Raw genomic sequence first — 19,424 nt, forward strand, 5'->3', positions numbered from 1 at the left:
GCATTGGATTTTGCCCTAAAGATAAGCCTGGTAAATTTATAAAACAATGCAGAATAGGTCAAATAAAAGCTAAGGTTTTCATTTATTTATCTTTAATTTGAATTTCCCTGAAAAAAAACTTCACTGCATTTGTAGTCATCACTGAAAAACGCCTGAAAAATTAAAAGTGAAAAGTTGACTACTTTTTACTTGATTTCATTTTCTCCTACTGTGAAGAAAAGTGATCTCCTAGAAGAGATTACTGCCAGGAAACTAACAATGTCATGAATAAAATGTCCTTCAAAAGCTAGTTAGCCACGGGTGAGAGAGTATCAGCCCTCCTAACTTTATGCCTGACCCAACTGTGACTAGAGGCCACAGGTGTCATCATCACTGAAGCCATGCTGAGGATGCCTTGCAGGGACAGAGCAGGCTTGGCATTGCCTTCTTCAAGGTGCCCCAATGATCTGGAGAGTGTGTTTGAAGCCCTATTATTAGATGCATACACATGTATAATTGTTATGTCTTCCTGATGAACTATCATTATATCTCTATCTCTGATAACACTCTGAGTCATAAAATCTATTTAATCTGAAGTTTTAAAAAGCCACTTTAGTCTTGATATGCTTACTATTTTCATGGTATACTGTCCGACAATTTACTTTCAACCTGTGTTCATATTTAATATGTATGTCTCATAGGCAGTATGTAGTAAGGTCTTGTTTTTATCTACTCAGTCATCCTCTGCCTATTAATTTTAGTGTCTCAGTCATTAACAGTCATTAACATTTTATACAATTATTGATATGCTTGGATTTAGCTCTACCATTTTGTTGTTTTCTATTTGTCCCTTTGTGTTTTGTTTCTATGTTCCTTTTTTGATGCCTTCTTTTTGGTTATTTAAAAAACTTTTATTATTCCATTTTAACTTATCTACTAGCCTTTCTGTAATATCTCTTTGTATTATATTTAGGGGTTACTCTAGATATTATATGTATCTACCCTTTCACAGTCTACAGAGAGTTAATATTTACCATCTCCTGTAAAATGGAAAAACCTTAAAATAATATAGTCTTTTTATAGATATAATAACTGCTTTAAAGTCTTTGTTTATAGGCAACATCTGAATCATCTTGGATTGGCTTTATCTTGATTGTCCATTCTGTTGATTGTCCTTTCTCTTGAGAATTGATTACATTTTCCTGGGCTTTTCTGTATTTAATTTTGGATTGTATGCTTGACTTTATGAATGCTATATTTTGTAGACTCTGGGTCCTATTACAACCCAAAATATTATAATTTTGTTTTAGCAGGTAATCAACTCATTTAGGTTCAGATTATAAATTTTGTCTCACCTTCTGTGAGCAGTGGTTCAAATTCCAGTGTTAAGTCTCTAAGCCTGTGGTATGCTAGTTTGGGTCTGAACCACACATGCATAGTTTAGGGGTTAATCTGAGACCCGTGTGCATTCACACAGAAATAAAGGGATCTCCTTTTCCAGCTCTCCTCTCTCCCAAGATTCCCCCATACTCTCTGGCCCACAGATGCTCCTTTCTCTGGTTATTCTATCCAGAAAGATAGGGTTTTTATCAGAGCTCTGCAACTGAGGCCTACCCTCAGAAAAAAGCCATAGAAGAAAAAAAATAAATGAAACAACAAATAGCTCACTGTCTCTCCCCCCATGAATTGCCCCTTCACAATCTGCCTGCTTTTGTTAATTTTGATTCTTGGGTCTTTGATGGTTGTTTTTTGTATTTTTCTCAGAGGTTTCAGTTGTAGTCAGTAGATAAGATGGGCTGTAGTGGAGTTGTACCACCTTAATGAGACAAAAATTCCCTGACTTATCTGGAAGTTTCCTTTGGGATGCAGCAAGGGAGACAAATTGTGAGGTCTTTTCCTGTGTAGCTGCCCTCCCTCCACCTGGATCATTCAAGAACCCCAGAACTTACCTGCAATTAGCAATGGATATGGAGCAGGGCTGCCCAGTAGCTCCACACTTGCCTAAAGAGGGGGCCACCCACCCAGCCCCTTGGTCAGCTTTAGGAGCAGCGAACTCCCTAATGGCCCAGATATACACATTCAAGTAACTTTTTTGATATTATGGATTTAAATGTACTACTCTGATATCCAAGCTAATTTTAAGCAAATCTACCCAACAAAAATAAGAGCAAATAAAGAACACAAAAACAAGTACCCTGAAAAATAACACATCCCATTCAACCCGAAGAGCAAGCCACACGTAGACCAAAGTCAGGTTCAAAGATGAGGGCTTCATTTCTATGAGTCCCTTATTACTTCAGGGAAGTAACTGTAATTATAAATTAGTACAAAGTCACAGTATGAGTATAAGCAGGGCCGGAAAATTCAGCAGTCATTCAACAAATATCTATTGAGCACTTAAGTTTGCCAGGCACTGTTCTAGGCATCAAAATTATCTTGAGAGCGAGATAAATAATAGATTCTGAAATTTGTTGCAAACTTCTCAGTAAGCAACAGTTCTCTTCCTCTCTTCTCAGACTGTTACATTATTATTTCTGCAATTCATCTTTTGATTTATTGCGATGTGTTTTTCTGATTTAACGCACTTTATGTGAGGTTGCAGTGTAGTTACGAATATTCCCAAGAGGGTAGCAAGTCACTGATCTGATGTCAGGATGACGGCTCAGTGCACATAGGACTCTCCATTGACTGTTGCCACCGTGAGACAGCTACTAGTAATTAGAATTACAGTGAATACATACAGAAGTCTTAAAGAAAGTGATGGAGCCAAGTCATCACTCCTTCTACCAGAACCAGAAGAGAAACAGGGTGCTCTCAGCCCCTCCTCCTCAACCTCCCCGCTTTTTTCCACTACTTGGAGTGCAGGAGGAGCTGGGTCTTGTTGAGTCTCCTGGCCAGCAGCCTACAAGAGCCACTACTGACAGTAGCCATCCTGATTCATCAGCCTGCTCTCCCCACTCCAGTGGCTAAGCTGGGTTTTCCAGGTCTTTGAGAACTGTCATGCTTGTACACTCCTGAGAAAGAAGGGTAGAAACTCAATGATTCACCTGAGCATTAAACCGAAAATCAATGTTTGACAAGGTACAGCTGGCTAAGAAGTTGAGGGCCGATTCGGATATTTAGTAATTTACAACCACTGTATCAGCCCTCCTATTCGGCAACTTTGGACTTTCTCCATTCTTTCCAGGGTCCTCGCTTTCTTTTGATAACTTTTAACTTCATATGAGTTCTTGGTTTCAAGACATTTAAAAATAGTTTTGGGTACCATCATCCATTCAGTTAACGTGTGTTGAGGACCAGTTTTGTGCCATGCACTGTGCTAGGCATGGGAATAAATAATAGAGAGAGACTGAACATCCCAGCGACCACGGAGATTTACCCCTGGATCACAAATAGACCTGTTGAGACCCCGCGTCTTTTGTGCTCTGCCTTCTTCACAAAAACCTGCCAATCCCTGAGGCTGCTATGGGGGATTGTTTGCTTCTCGACTCATATCCTACTGTCTTCTCTGCCACCCCCTCCTCTGCCTCAGGAAGGGGAGACTGCTGCTGAGTCCTGCCAAAGTTTCTTTTTTTTGTCACCACGTTCATTAAAAAGAAATTAAGTCCCAGACTTAATTCCTGCTCTCTCAAAGCCTACAGCATAACAAAGAGCTTATTACACAGAAATTAAAAGCACAGAAGTTACAGAAGTACTAAGTTCAGATTTTTCATGTGTCCTAGATCAAGTAAGATGCTCTCCCCATGGACTTTAATTCTATTTGTATTAATAGTCTATTTTTCTCAGGGAAGAAAGACAATATTTCTGGAGGGGAAGTCTTTAAAAATCATCTCTCTTTCCCCCTCCCTGACCCCAACAGAAGGCACTGAGTTAATCTGTGCTAATGAAAAGTTAAATTCCTTCAACGTGCCCTGACTCAGCTATCCAGAGCTCAAGTCCTTGTACGTACTAGATTCTCATAACACAATGCACCTCTTCTTCTTCGCACTTATCACAGCTAACATTCAGCTTTTATTTGTGTGAGTCTTTCATTAACGTCTATTTCTCTTCCTAGACTGTATATCCCATAAGGCTAGGGACTGCATTTTTTCTCTCTTTCCTTTCTTCTTTTTTTTCTTTTCTTTTTTCCCCCTAACCATTACATCTCCAGTGCCAAGCACAGTAGTGGTACATTGTAGATGCTCGTTAATTTATCCAACAATTATCTATCTCTGAACTAACTAATTAATGCCCACATCTCCACCTTAGGAATCTAGTGGATGCATTAGATAGACAGTCGCTCCACAGGTACACTCTCCAGCAGTACGGACGGCAAGGAACACGCACATTTTAGAGCTTAGCACAGTAGGTGTTCAATTAATGCTCCATGAGCAATTCAATGATTGACTGGCTGACTGACTGACTGATCAATGCTGGGCTGACAGGAGAAAATCACAACCTCCAAGAACCTCCTCTGATGTTTAATTCCAGGAAATAAAGGCTGGACTGGTTGGCCCCAGTGGCTTTCTCTAGACATGAATCAACTCTCAATCTCTAAGATCCCTGGAGGGAAGACAAAGCCCCAGAACCTGGAGGGGCCAGGCTCCAGGGAGAGGGCAGAACCCACAAGTTGGCCCCAGTGCTTCTCCATAACTCCAGAAGACTCCTTAACTCTTTTAGCCCATTTCTAAGGGTTTCTCTAAATTCCCAGGACATTAGCAGACAATGTGCAAAAACTGTGGACCTGAAAATAGTTAAAGATGCAAGTTCTAGCTTTGCTTCAGACAATTAATAACACGGTGATCCTGGGCCTATCACTCATCTTCTTTCCAAGTTAATTTCTTTACTGGTAAAATGCAGTGAATAATACTTCCCCTGGTCATCCAGAGGGTGGATATGAGGTCAACATGAGAGAGTAATGTATAAAACAGACTGAACAAGCAGAATACTTGCAATCTAAACCAGACGCCTCTTGGTTTGTCTTTTTTTTTTTTTTCTTTTTCAATCTACCTCTTTAAAACTTCTCAGTGGACTCAATACAGGCAGCTATTCTCCTGTCTCTGAAGGAAAACCCAGGGACAGACCCATTATTTTGTAGGCCACTCTTAGATATTATAAAATCCTGTAAATACTTTAGTTCACAAACCAAATGTCAATTCAGCAATTAAAATTGTCCAGTCTCATGTATTAATCAAAACTATGATTTTGATTTAAGAATTAAAAACATTCTCCCCTTCCCAATAAAACCCTGTAGCATGCAGACCCTTGACATGGTAGGAGAGGTGTGGTCTTCCTGTTCTCTTTCTCCATCTGATGTTTCCACTTCTTCCTAACTGAGCTGACTGCACGTAAGCTGCCTGCCCCACCTTGCAACAGGGTGTGAAGCTTCTCTCTCCCCTTTACTTACCTCCTCTTCTCCCTCTCTCCCTTCCTTCCTTCCATGTTTCTTCTCTCTCTTACTTATCTTCTCTTCCACTTGCCAGTCCTGTTTTTGAAAGAGAGAAAGGACAAATGAATGGGGACAGGATAGTTATTACTTGACTGGTACTGTCAACGATGGCCTCTCAATGTCTGGGCCAGAGAAATGTTTAAAGGGAAATTTCCCCACGTGGGTTACTTTCACACATTCTACACAGATTCCCAAGCATTAGGTAGACTCCTGAAGTTCTCTTGACAAAGACAATGCATTTTATTCCTCCAGCCACTGTGCTCCCTCAACCCTCAGTTTGCTGGGAGGTACATACCAGACTTTCTCTGTTGGAATCTCATTGCCTTTCCCTAGGAGTCCTCTTGAGTAGAATTTTCTAAACGTTCTATTACAGATGTTTGCAAGCATTCCCAAAGTAGAGAGAATGATATAGTGAACCTTCATGCACCAAATATCCAGCTTCAACAGTTACCAACATTTTTCTACCTCCCTTTTTTCCCTAGGAATATTTTAAAGCAATTCCCAGATTGTTTGTATGTCTGTATTTTACTGAGTAAAATTCAAAATGGTTCCATGCCAGCTCCTGCATGACCCTCATCTGGCCCAAAGGAAACATTCATATACCCTAAATCCTGATCAACTCTAGGGTGCAGGTCAGTCCCCACCCAGCAGCCACACTCCTTCTGCTGCCAAAATAATTCAACAGTCCATCTCTCTTGCCATTTGGATTTCCAAGGCAGCACGTCAGAATGCATACCCAAATACACGAGTGATGCAGTAAGCATTATGGGTAGATCTAATGAGGCCACTCTCCTCAAGCTTGGGTGTAGGAAATAGCACTTAGCCACATCTTCCCCCTGTAGACGACAGGATTCACAGAAAAGCTTTCCTTCTCCAGAAAAAAAATTTTTTTTTTCTGTACTGTACTCTCCATCTGTACTCTCTCAATAATTTTATACCCTCAGTGGATGAAGTAGTTCAAGAGACTTCTAACCAATTTTCTCATGCCTCCTTGGTAAATCCTGCATATGGTCCAACATATCCATTGGGATGTAGCAATTACTGTAACTTGGTATCTTGCCTAAAACTTCAACTTAATATTCTGATTTAACTCACTTCCAAAGGAGTTGCACAGAGTATATGCCTAGCTGTATCTGTTTCAATGACACTGAAGCTACAAAAACTTTATCTTTTAGTATTTTTATTATCTTAAATTACAGTATTTGTAAATGTTTTTTCCCCTTATAGCTACTACCAAGTCACTTTATCCTGACACTAATCTGTCAGCAGTAGATTATTATTGGTTTCTCATTTATTTCTATTAGTACTCTTACTTTTGAAATTAAAACATGGTTATCTGCAGAAAGGGCTATGCTCATGGACATTAAACATGATTAGTCTCTGAGCAAGTGATTAGTTACAATTATGTCCTATTGCCACAGTTCCACTGAGATTTTCAACTTAACTCATGATATACAGCGAAAACTAACTGAATCATTGTGCGACAATGAATAAATTCACATTCCCTTGGTTAATTTCCTTCTTGTATAGAGAAACATGGAGATATGGGAGAGATACAAGACCGCTTAGCCTTCTTTCTCAGTTTTACCCTCATACAAATTTAGACTAAGGTGGCTAAGTCATTGAAGCTATATTTCCCACAAGTAGCATTGCCAAAGTTCTGCCAGGGACTTGGGGAGAGATTCAGGCAATCACTTTCTCCTTTCCAAAGGTTTTCTGATCTACACAAGATGTCAGGCTCCCCCAGGGAAGAAGCAGTGCTTACCTTACTCCCTTCTGTACCCATGGCCTGATCTAGTGGCCAATACTTGACAGGTCCTCAGCAAATCTGTGTCAAATGAATGTGTATACTGAACAATCAGGACTTGTGAAATTTAATTACAATGCAACCTAATTTTGTCTCCTACTAGCCCTTTAAAATATATGATGCAGGGAAAGATTCCCCCGCTTCCGTTTAAAACCTTGGGCAGTCTTTTATGACTATGCCAGTCACTCTTAGGTAATTCAAAGTCCTACACTGACTTCAAGTCACCAAAACTACTCTCAGCTCTGCACTTTGAATTTGTGGTCCCACGTTGTTGCCAAAGCTTCCATCTTTATTTCAAGTTATATCTTCTTCATTTTGGGGCCTGCTGCAGGGAGAAAGTTCTGACAGGTAAGGGGTGTGGTCAGCTTTTTCTGTCTCTCCCTGCTTCTTCTTTCTCATTTCACTACCCAAGGTTTCTGACTATTCTGGGGAAAAGCAGCAGGAAGGGAGGAGAGGGACTTGGCACAAGAACTTATTTAACAAACCAAAAACTGAGAGACAACACGTACAAGTGACAAAAAATCAGTATCCAGATACATTTTTTTAATTCATGGGACAGGAATAATAAAGAAAGGACTAACACCTATTAGAAAAATGAGGAACAGACAGGAATAGATATTTTACCAGAAGAGGAAACATAGATGGTCAATAATCATATAAAAATAGAATGAAGAGCTTCCCTGGTGGCGCAGTGGTTGAGAGTCCGCCTGCCGATGCAGGGGACATGGGTTCGTGCCCCGGTCTGGGAGGATCCCGCATGCCGCGGAGCGGCTGGGCCCGTGAGCCATGGCCGCTGAGCCTGAGCGTCCGGAGCCTGTGCTCCGCAACGGGAGAGGCCACAACAGTGAGAGGCCCGTGTACCGCAAAAAAAAAAGAGTAGCTCCTACTTGCCACAACTAGAGAAAGCCCACAAGCAGCAACAAAGACCCAACACAGCCAAAAAGAAATAAATAGATTTATAAAAAAAAAAAAATAGAATGAAAATTGGTACAACCACTTTAGAAAATAATTCAGCCTGACCTACTAGATGAGAAAATGTGTATATAGTATGATGCATCAATTTCCTTCTTAGACAATATTCAGAAGAAACCCTTATATATGTGCATCAGAAGACATGCACAAAAATGTTCATAGCAACCATATATGGAGCAGCAAAAATGTGTGAAAAATCCAATGCCTATTGATAATTGAATGGGTTGATTGTGGAATACTGATACCTCACATAGTATTAATAAAATACTAAGCAGTGAAAATTAACAACTACGAGCATTAAAATAATCTCAAATGTCTAATGAGTTCAAAAGTAAAACATCACAATAAACATACAGGAATAACTACACATATGATAAAATCATGAATAAAAGCAAAGGAGTGTTAAGTATACAATTCAGGATAATGGTTCACTCTGAGAGGGAGGGAGAGAGATGTGCTCCAGAAAGATCAAGATATTGGTATTGTCCTATTTGGTAAGCTGGGTTCGTGAGTACATGGATGTTCCTCTTCTAATTATTTTAAATTACATGTACGTATTATTTTTACTTTTTTGCATATATATTACATATGTCAATTTTTTAAAGGTTAAAAAAAGTAAAACAAGGAAAGAAAATAATCTAAACAATTCAGCTCAAGTTTACTGAATCAATAATGATTTAATTCTCTACTTTCACCAGTATAGGCACACATTCTCAAGTAAGCTCAAGGGAGATGATAAAGAACAAGAACAAAGGCTGTCACATTTTGCCCAGACAAACGTTTATGAAGTACATAATGACCCTCTGGGTCATATAACATGGAAACCTATACAACGTATCACGTAAGACAAAAAGAAACTATGCAGAGTTGTCATCAGGATTCTTAGTAAACACTGCCAGTGGAAAAAAAGCTGACTATGAGTTAAATGGAGTCATTCTCTACCTCTTTTCACACTCCATGTCCCTTTATGGCCAATGTCCTGTGGTCAACAGCAGAAAACAACCTTTGACAACAGGCAGAACTAACCTTTATGCCCAGTTCTATGACACACTTATGTGACCTTGGACAAGTTCCTCTAGCTCTCTGTGCCTCTTTTCCTTCATCTGTATAATGAGAATAATGCCTAAATTGCAGGGATGGGAAGGTTAAGTATACATGGCAGAAAGTGCCAACGTGCTCACTAGGTACAAAGAACTGATAGCCGTTACCACCATTATCGTAAGCACCAGCATCATCACACACCACCATGTGATTGGTAGAGAAGAAGCAGCGAAAGTATGTATTAATTAACTTTCACAAACATGGTTTAATATGAACTTTAAGGGTTGCTCAGAGCATCTTTGAAGTTCTGTAAATTTTTTAAACCTCATAAATATATATAATCTATATACATATATATGTATATATATAAAATTACTAATGCAGACACTATAAAAATCCTGTTATATTTATATGTTCATACACCAAGCACCTGAACTAATAAAATGGTATCAATGGTTATTTACATTAATTTATCATCAATTAGACCTTTAATTTCCGTAATAAAAAAGAAAGTGGCTTCTGCAATCTCCCATTCTTATTTTCCTATGGAATACAGTAGCTCTAACATAATATATGACTTTGTGAATATTTCCAGGGCTGCTAATATTTTATCTAATGTTATATCTTATGTTTTTTGATCTCTGACCCCCGTTGATACTCCCAGAACCCTCATGAGCAATGTTTGCTACGATAACCCTTGGTAGAAGCAGCAGGACTAAAATCGAAGTTAAATCATCCATGGCTAGAATCTTCCAAAGAGGCCTCTCAGGGTCAGTAGTGATTTTTTCCATGTATATTTCTCCACTTAAAGAATGTTTCTTAAATATTTGATTCATCAGGACTGAAATATATGTTTTATTTTGAAATAGATCACTAGTAAACACTATAGAGTATGAATATGACCCTAAATTCTTCTTGTTTTTTTTTTTTTTATTTCCACATTGTTCATTATATCAATATATGTTCTTACATCCTCTGGGGAACAACAAAATGGAACAACAAGAGCACAGAAGAAAATTATGAGACAATACAGCTTTAAAGGATGACAAAGGTAATTTATTGACAGAAGAAGAAATAGAAAAACATTATTTTTTAAATTAAATTGAATCGTTGCCTCAATATTTACAAAAGGTGATGAGCATTTGAAACCAAAAATGGATATACTTTCCTCAAGGGAGAAAAAAGAAATATTAGAGAGAACTGGGATCAGGCGAAGACCAGATTATGAAGAATTATAACACATTAGGAACAAACACAGGAGGCTATGATATAAATGGTAAATGGGCAGAAAAGGATTTAAACAGTCAATGCGAGCACAAAAAGAAAAGACATTAGCAAAAAGAAACATCACAGCCTTTAGTACAAAGAAGGCCACAAAATCACTTGGGTAAGCTTCAATTTAGAAAGAACAACTGGAATTACTGCTCAGTGACAACTTTAAAATACCAAAATATACCAAGTTTCCTGAGTCTACTACCCAAATCAATCACTGAGTAAAACTAATAATGTAACATCCCCACTTACCTGCCAAAGGAAAAGTGGCTTTCAACTTCCAATTCACAGCAAGAGCTTCCTGCACCTCAACAATCTCCATTCTTTCTCCCATCCCCACTACCTACCACTTTCCTCCTCAATATCAATACATTGTTTCTAAAATGTAAATTGGATCCTAAGAGTTTCCCATTTAAAATTCTTTGCTGGCTTTCCATTACCAACAGGTAAAGCCCAAGTAAAGCCAAATTCCTCAACTCAGGATTGTCCTTGATTCTTTCTCTACTTGTCTTTCCACTCTCCTTCGCTTTCACTTCCACAATGGTGCTTGGCCCTCCAGCTATACTGAAACACTCATAGCTGCGAAATGCAGACATTCCTGTTTCTCTGCCATTGTGCCTGCTTTTTCCCTCCACCTGGAATATCCTTCCTCCCCCTGTCCATCTGGAAAAGTTCTCACCCTTCAAGACTCAGAATCCTCTGAAAGGCAGTGAGCCTGCTTCTCTCTTCTTTGCACATCCCTAGGACATAGCAAGGTGCCTGGCACAGAAAAGGGGTTCAGTAAATGCACATCAGATGCATGACAACAAGTAATGTTCAAAGATTTCATTAACAGGTTCCTCATTTTCAGCTGCCACTTCAGAGTAAATCTGTTTTCTTTTTCCTGAAGAACTGAGATGTGGTAGGTAGGCAGGCATCCTACCACAAACATATCAAAACTGAGAAGGTGACAATGAATAATGGGTTGATGTAGGAGGGTGCAGGAGGAGAGATAACAGCAGACTAGGAAGAGCTGTCTCTTACTAGTTACATGACTTGGCTCAAATTACTTAAAATTTCTCAGCCTCGATATCCTTATCAACAAAATGGTGATACTTGCACAGGGAATCGTTATGATTACAAAATGTGATTTTCAAACTGCTTGTTTGCTTCTTTGCTTATTTGTTTGTTTCTAAAGACATCACCTCTCCTCCACTTCTGATTAATTCTGGTCAATGAGTTCCCTCATTTGTGGTCTATTTTTATACCTTCAAATAGGTCAGGGTTATTATCCTATTGTCCCCAGGGTTTTGGTACCGCAGTAGCCCTTGAGATCAGAGTCATAGGTAACTGGTAGCATTAAAAGGTTAAGAATTTGTTCTTAATCAAAGAGTAAGACAGTAATGGCACTACAAATAGAACCACATTTTTTATATTCTCATTTCCTTCCATGGAAATGAGCGTACTTTTCATTTGCTAATGAACTACACGAAGGTCATAGCCATCCTCATATTGAAATAGACACTCATCAGGTAATGCACTACAGAAGTGTCTATAGGTGGAATAATTATTTAATCAATCAACTCACCATTAAGTGAGTGCCTAGTCTAAACAAGGCATTTTGCTTCATCATGTAGCAGACACAAAGAAGTATAAGACACATTCCCCACAGTTGCAGAGCCCAAAATAGATGAACATACGCTTTGAAAAAACAATTATCCCTTACAATATAACATCTAAAGGACAGCTAAACAGAATTGCCCATGAAAATATATACTGATATGTTTTTGCCAGATGTGGTATTATCGATATGTTCAATGATTCAGCCTTAAAGAAATTTTTTTGGGGTGGCTTAAAATCATGCGAGGTAGACCTAGGCCCAAAGCTTCAGCCTGGACTTATTCATTCATTTACATCTTCATTCATTCATTCAACTGTAATGGGCTGGCAGCATGTTTATTACCAGAATTCCAGGAAGTCATAAAAAGTCATACCTACCTGGATGTTAACACGGCAGGGAGAGTCATGGGTTAAGGAATCAAGGCAGCAGAGAATAAGAAGAAAACCAGGAAGAAAGATGATGGGAGGCTGTGAGTACCATGATCCCTCCCTAAGGTCCTTAAGACTTTAGTAAAATTAACAAACTCATGAAATCATAACTGAGGTAGGATTTTTGAGAGAAAACAGAAAAAGATGGGACATAGGGTTAACCAAGATGACAGGGTACTATGCAGAAGCAGAGAGAGAAAGGACCGATGCATAAATAATGGCTAGAATTAGAAGGAATTGCAGGAAGAATGCTAGACCTCCAAAGGCCATGGATGGCAAAAGGACAGTGAGGCCCCAGTGACATCTGGGTTACATATCAAGTATGTATTAAGCACCTACTATGTGGCAGGAACTGTACTTGGTGCTAGGAATAAAAGGACAAACATTCCCCGATTTTACAGTGGTTATAAACTAGTTGGAGACACAGAGAATGGAATAAGTGATTATCCTAAAAGTGGTGAGTGTGTTAGAATAGTGCTATGGTTTGAATGTTGGTGCCTCCCAAAATTCATATTTTGAAATCCCAACCTCCAATGTGATGGTATTAAGATATGGGAGTTTGGGGCTTCCCTGGTGGCGCAGTGGTTGAGAGTCCGCCTGCCAATGCAGGGGACACGGGTTCGTGCCCCGGTCCGGGAACATGCTGCGGAGCGGCTGGGCCCGTGAGCCATGGCCACGGAGCCTGCACGTCTGGAGCCTGTGCTCCGCAACAGGAGAGGCCGCAACAGTGAAAGGCCCACATACCGCAAAAAAAAAAAAAAAAAAGATATGGGGGTTTGGGGGATGATTAGGTCATGAGGGAGGAGCCTTCATGAATGGGATTAGTGCCCTTATAAAAGAGACCAGACAGAGATCCCTAGCCCCCTCCACCATGTAACACAGTGAAAAGATAGCCACCTATGAACCAGGAAGTGGGCCCTCACCAGACAACAAAGCCAGTGACACAGTCTTGGACATTCCTGCCTCCAAAACTATGAGAAATAAATGCTTGTTGTTGATAAGCCATCCAGTCTATAGCATGTTATTGTAGCACCCCAAATAGATTAGGAGAGAGGCAGTGTGATGTGCCGATGAACATAAAGGAGAAAGGACACTTGTGGAGGAATGCTTTCTGGAGCAGATGATATCTAAAGACAATAAGCTCCAGAGGGAGTGAGAGAGACCTATGTTAAAATCCTAACCCCTCCACATAAAGGCTCCATGACATCGGGAAAATGCTTAAAGTCTCTAAGCCTCAGATTCTTCATGTGTGAGAATGGCATAAAAGTTCTCATCTCACAGGGTTGCAGAGAAGATAAAGTGGGAGGATGTATTTGAAGCATTTATCAGAGTGCCTGGCACATGGTAAGCAGACTCTGTCTGCTGTCATTATTATTGTTTTCATTGACATTATTGCTGGTATTGCTGTTGTTAAGCAGAGACCTGAAGGATAAAGAGTAGTAAGCTAGTTAATAAACAAGAGTGTTCTAGTTAGGGATTACAGTATGTAAAGACACAGAACCAAGAAAGCATGGTGTGTTCAAGTAACTAAAAGAAATTCACTGTGGCCAGAGAACACAGTCGGAGGGTTGAGAATAAAAATGATTTTGAAGCCACTGGATTTGCATTTTCAGAACTGTGGCTCATTACTAACAGGGAGGTCTTGTAAATGTTTTCCAAAACTAGAGAAGGGTCGGTGGAGACGGAGAGTGATGGAGTGCTTTGAGGAATATTTTAGAACTTGGGAATTAGAGGTGGAGGTAGGGACAGAGAGTAGAGGAGTCAAGGACAACTCCCTATTTCTGGTTTGAGCAAGGAGAGTAGCCTAATTCCTTGAGACTGGTAATACTGAAGGGAAGGAATCCTAGGGTAACATCTTAAGCATGGTGGGTTCATTCTGGTTGTATTTCAGTGGAGGTGCTTGTGGGATCTCCAGGTGGAACATCTAGTAGGCAGGTACATATATGAATTTGAAGCTCAGAAGAGAGAGCTGTTTGAGAGTCATCAGCAAAAAGATGATAATTAAAGCCAAGAGAATGTTTAAAACTACCCAGAGAACATGTGCAGAGCATAAAAGTGTCCAAAATAGACAATGAAAAAAAAAACGCACTTAAGAAACAGGTAGTTTTTTTTAAAACTAAGAATTATGGGGCTTCCCAGGTGGCGCAGTGGTTAAGAGTCCGCCTGCCGATGCAGGGGACAAGGGTTCATGCCGTGGAGCGGCTGGGCCCGTGAGCCATGGCCGCTGAGCCTGCGCGTCCGGAGCCTGTGCTCCGCAACGGGAGAGGCCACAACAGTGAGAGGCCCGTGTACCGCAAAAAAAAAAAAGCTAAGAATTATGTAAAGGAAGATACTTTCTATCTATTAGAAGAGATAGAAAGCCATACTATTAGAAGAGTAATTTTCTTTCCTAGACAAACCACACGCTGAAATTAAATGAGTATCATCTCTTATTGTTAATTTCAGTAAAAAATTATTTAAACATGTAACTGTTTATTATGATCTTTGTAGCTATTTTCTGTAATAGTTTGTATCATACAAGTAATTTCCTTCTATTTCTTTTATAGTTAACATTCTTTATGAAATAACTGCTTATTTTTTTAAAGTGACTAACAACTATAAATATAATCATATTAGATATCTCATTTAATTTTTTTATGTTGTTATGGTGTTGAATCATTCATGCATTCCTGGACTAAACCCTACTTCTCATATTTCTTATGACTCATATATTAGCATTTTATTTAGCACATTTATTTGTATCATAAGTCAAATTTTTATCTGTATTTTCCATTTTGTACTATTTTAGTAAGCTTTTAGGTGATTTCCACTTACTCGATAAAATAAAAATTATTAAATAATTCATATAAATATTAGAAAAAGAACAACAAAAATGTCTTTACTTCACCCATGAAACTCTACTATCAAGCTGCAATAAGAAAATTTGGCAAGACGTCTTGGTGCAGAATAAATACACAAAAATCAACAGCTTTTGTCTATACTACTAGTCACCATTTATTATTTGAAATGGTAGAGTGTTCCATTCATAAAAACCATGAAACTTATAACTTACCTAGGAATTAATTTAATAAGAAAGATACATGACCTATAGGAAGAAAGCTAAGAAGTCTCATTAAAAGATGAAGAAAATAACTGAACAGAGAGACAGACCATGTTCTTGGATGGGAAGACTTGGTCTCATAATGTGGCCAACCCTTACCAAATGCCATGCAACTTCAGTCAGAATTCCAATTTGTTTTCTTAGTACTGAGCGAAATTATTTTAAATTTCATATAAAAAATACAATTTTGAGATAGCAATAAAATCTCTACTATAAAACCACCATTAAAATAAAGCATACTATTAAAACTATAAAAAGTATTAAAAACTTTTATAATCAAAACAGTCTAGATTTGCACAAGAATAAAATAGAAAAGTAGAAGAAAGTAGAAAGTCAAGAAATATATCCACCTATATAAGAATGTAATGTATTACAAAATACATTGGCATTTCCATTCACGGGGAGAAAAAATCATTTTTTGGGTGCTGATGTTAACCTAAAAAAATAATAAACTTAGAGTCCAATTTATTTCACATACAAAACAAAGAAAAAACTTTTTAATATTTCTATAACCTTGGCATGTTAGAGAACTTTTTTTAAGGTTTTTTTTTTCAAGTGAAAGCTGTTGTTGTTGTTGTTGTTTTAATTAATTAATCAATTTATCCTTGGCTGAGCTGGGTCTCCACCGCTGCGCGTGGGCGCCCCCTACCCGCGGTGAGCTGGGGCCACTCCACTCTGCGGCTCGCAGGCCCCCCACCGAGGCGGCCGCCCCTGCCACAGAGCATGGGCTCCAGGCACACAGGCCTCAGCTGCCGTGGCTCACGGGCACCAGAGTGCAGGCTCCACAGCCTTGGCGCACGGGCTCTGCCACTCCGCGGCACGCGGGACCAACCCCGGCCCAGGGCCTGAACCCGTGTCTCCTGAATTGGCAGGCAGACTTCCCACCACTGCGCCACCAAGGAAGCCCTAGAGAACTTCTTAAACAAAGAAAACCTAGAAGCCATAAAGAGAGAGAAACATAATTTTCTCATATGTATCTTTTTTTCTGATTATATGACAGGAGATATAAAGAAAACCAAAATATACACTAGAGAAAAATATTTGCAACTTATAAGAAGGATAAAAGGTGTAATGGATATCTATAATTTGTGATACCTAAACCCTTTTGAATATTCATCCTACATATTAATAGCTTACCACATTACCAATTTTAACCCACCTTCATACAGTGGAATTCAGAAACCCCACCTGCCAGCACCCCTTGCAGATGGGCCACAGCCATCCTACCTGTATTCAGCCAATTACATACAGCTGCATGAATCTTAAGATTCAGAACTAAACCACCTGAGGAAACAGGCTCTGTGAGGCTAACTGATTTTGCAGGAGCCAAGAGGGCTTGAGGGCATCAGAGGCCACACCATAGTAGTGAATGTTCTCCTCAGGCCAGTTCTTCAGTGCTGTTTCGTGTGTTGCTCCTGAAAAATTGGTCCCAAGTGTGTTTCTCAAGACCTTCTACTGATTCTGTGAGCTGCCCAATATCGTGCAGCAAATTCCTGCCTGCCTACACCAGCCACTTTCCACTGTTACTAACTGAAAGCCCATGATAAAGTTGGATTTATTCCAGGGATGCAAGGATGGTTCAATATTCTCAAATCAATCAACATGATATACAACGCTAACAAAAGGAAGGATAAAATTCACACGATCATCTCAATATATACAGAAAAAGCATCTGACAAAATTCAATATACATTCATGATAAAAGGTCTCATCGAAGCAGGTATAGAGGGAATATATCTCAACATAATAAAGGCCATTTATGACAAACCCACAGCTAACATGATACTCAAGGGTGAAAAGCTGAAAGCCTTTCCTCTAAATTCAGGGACAAGACAAGGATGCCCACTCTCGCCACTTCTATTTAACATAGTATTGCAAGTCCTAGCCACAACAATCAGACAAGAAGAAGAAATAAAAGCCACCCAAATTGGAAGGAAAGAAATAAAACTGTCAGTATTTGCAGATACTTAATACTTTATATAGAAAACTCTAAAGTCTCCACCAAAAAACTACTAGAATAAATGAATTCTGCAAAGTTGCAGAATACAAATTAGTATACAGAAATCTGTTGCTTTTTATATACTAATAAACTATCAGAAAGAGAAAGTAAAAAAAAAATCCAATTGTAATTGCAACATAAAGAATAAAATACCTGGGAAAAACTTAACCAAGGAGGTGAAAGATCTATACTCTGAAAACTATAAAACACTGATGAAGGAAACTGAAGATGATACAAAGAAATGGAAGATATCACATGTTCTTGGATCAGAAGAATTAATATTGTTAAAACGGTAATACTACCCAAAGCAATCTACAGATTGAATGCAATCCCTATAAAAAAAAAAAAACCCGTGACATTTTCCACAGAACTAGAATAATCCTAAAATTAATATGGAACCAAAAATGACCCTGAATTTCCAAAGCAATCTTGGGAAAAAAAGATAAAAGCTGGAGAGATCACCCTCCCAGACTTCAGACTATACTACAGAGCTACAGTAATCAAAATAGCATTATACAGAGGGCAGACAGCAGAGCAAGAAGAACTACAATCCTGCAGCCTGTGGAACAAAAATCACATTCACAGAAAGATAGACAAGATGAAAAGGCAGAGGGCTATCTACCAGGTGAAGGAACAAGATAAAACTCCAGAAAAACAACTAAATGAAGTGGAGATAGGCAACCTTCCAGAAAAAGAATTCAGAATAATGATAGTAAAGATGATCCAGGATCTCGGAAAAGGAATGGAGGCAAAGATCGAGAAGATGCAAGAAATGTTTAACAAAGATCTAGAAGAATTAAAGAACAAACAAACAGACATGAACAATACAATAACTGAAATGAAAAATATACTAGACAGAAGAAATAGCAGAATAACTGAGGCGGAAGAACGGATACGTGACCTGGAAGACAGAATAGCGGAATTCACTGCTGCAGAACAGAATAAACAAAAAAGAATGAAAAGAAATGAAGACAGCCTAAGAGACCTCTGGGACAACATTAAATGTAACAACATTCACATTATAGGGGTCCCAGAAGGAAAAGAGAGAGAAAAAGAACCCGATAAAATATTTGAAGAGATAATAGTTGAAAACTTCCCTAACATGGGAAAGGAAATAGCCACCCAAGTCCAGGAAGTGCAGAGAGTCCCAAACAGGATAAACCCAAGGAGAAACAAGGTGAGACACATAATAATCAAATTGGCAAAAATTAAAGACAAAGAAAAATTACTGAAAGCAGCCAGGGAAAAACGACAAATGACATACAAGGGAACTCCCATAAGGTTAACAGCTGATTTCTCAGCATAAACTTCAAAAGCTGGAAGGGAGTAGCATGACATACTTAAAGTGATGAAAGGAAAGAACCTACAACCAAGATTACACTACCCGGCAAGGATCTCATTCAGATTCGATGGAGAAATCAAAAGCTTTACAGACAAGCAAAAGCTAAGAGAATTCAGCACCACCAAACCAGCTCTACAACAAATGCTAAAGGAACTTCTCTAAGTAGGAAACACAAGAGAAGAAAAGGACCTACAAAAGCAAAGCCAAAACAGTTAAGAAAATGGTCATAGGAACACACATATCAATAATTACCTTAAACGTGAATGGATTAAATGCTCCAACCAAAAGACACAGGCTTGCTGAATGGATACAAAAACAAGACCCATCTATATGCTGTCTACAAGAGACCCACTTCAGACTTAGGGACACATACACATTGAAAGTGAGGGGATGGAAAAATGTTCATTGCAGCTCTATTTACAATAGCCTGGAGATGGAAACAACCTAAGTGTCCCT

The 19,424-nt window shown here is 38.9% G+C and overlaps 1 long non-coding RNA gene across 1 annotated transcript in view; it reads right to left on the reverse strand.

The window, feature by feature from the left end:
* The window catches only part of LOC141277055 (uncharacterized), a 145,432-nt gene that overhangs the window by 85,320 nt on the left and 40,688 nt on the right, over window positions 1-19,424 (reverse strand). Inside the window, exon 2 of the long non-coding RNA XR_012327726.1 lies at window positions 5,366-5,443. This is a non-coding gene — a long non-coding RNA (uncharacterized lncRNA). The remainder of the gene's footprint in view (window positions 1-5,365; window positions 5,444-19,424) is intronic.

Source organism: Tursiops truncatus, chromosome 18 (assembly GCF_011762595.2).
Source record: "Tursiops truncatus isolate mTurTru1 chromosome 18, mTurTru1.mat.Y, whole genome shotgun sequence".
NCBI lineage: Eukaryota > Metazoa > Chordata > Mammalia > Artiodactyla > Delphinidae > Tursiops > Tursiops truncatus.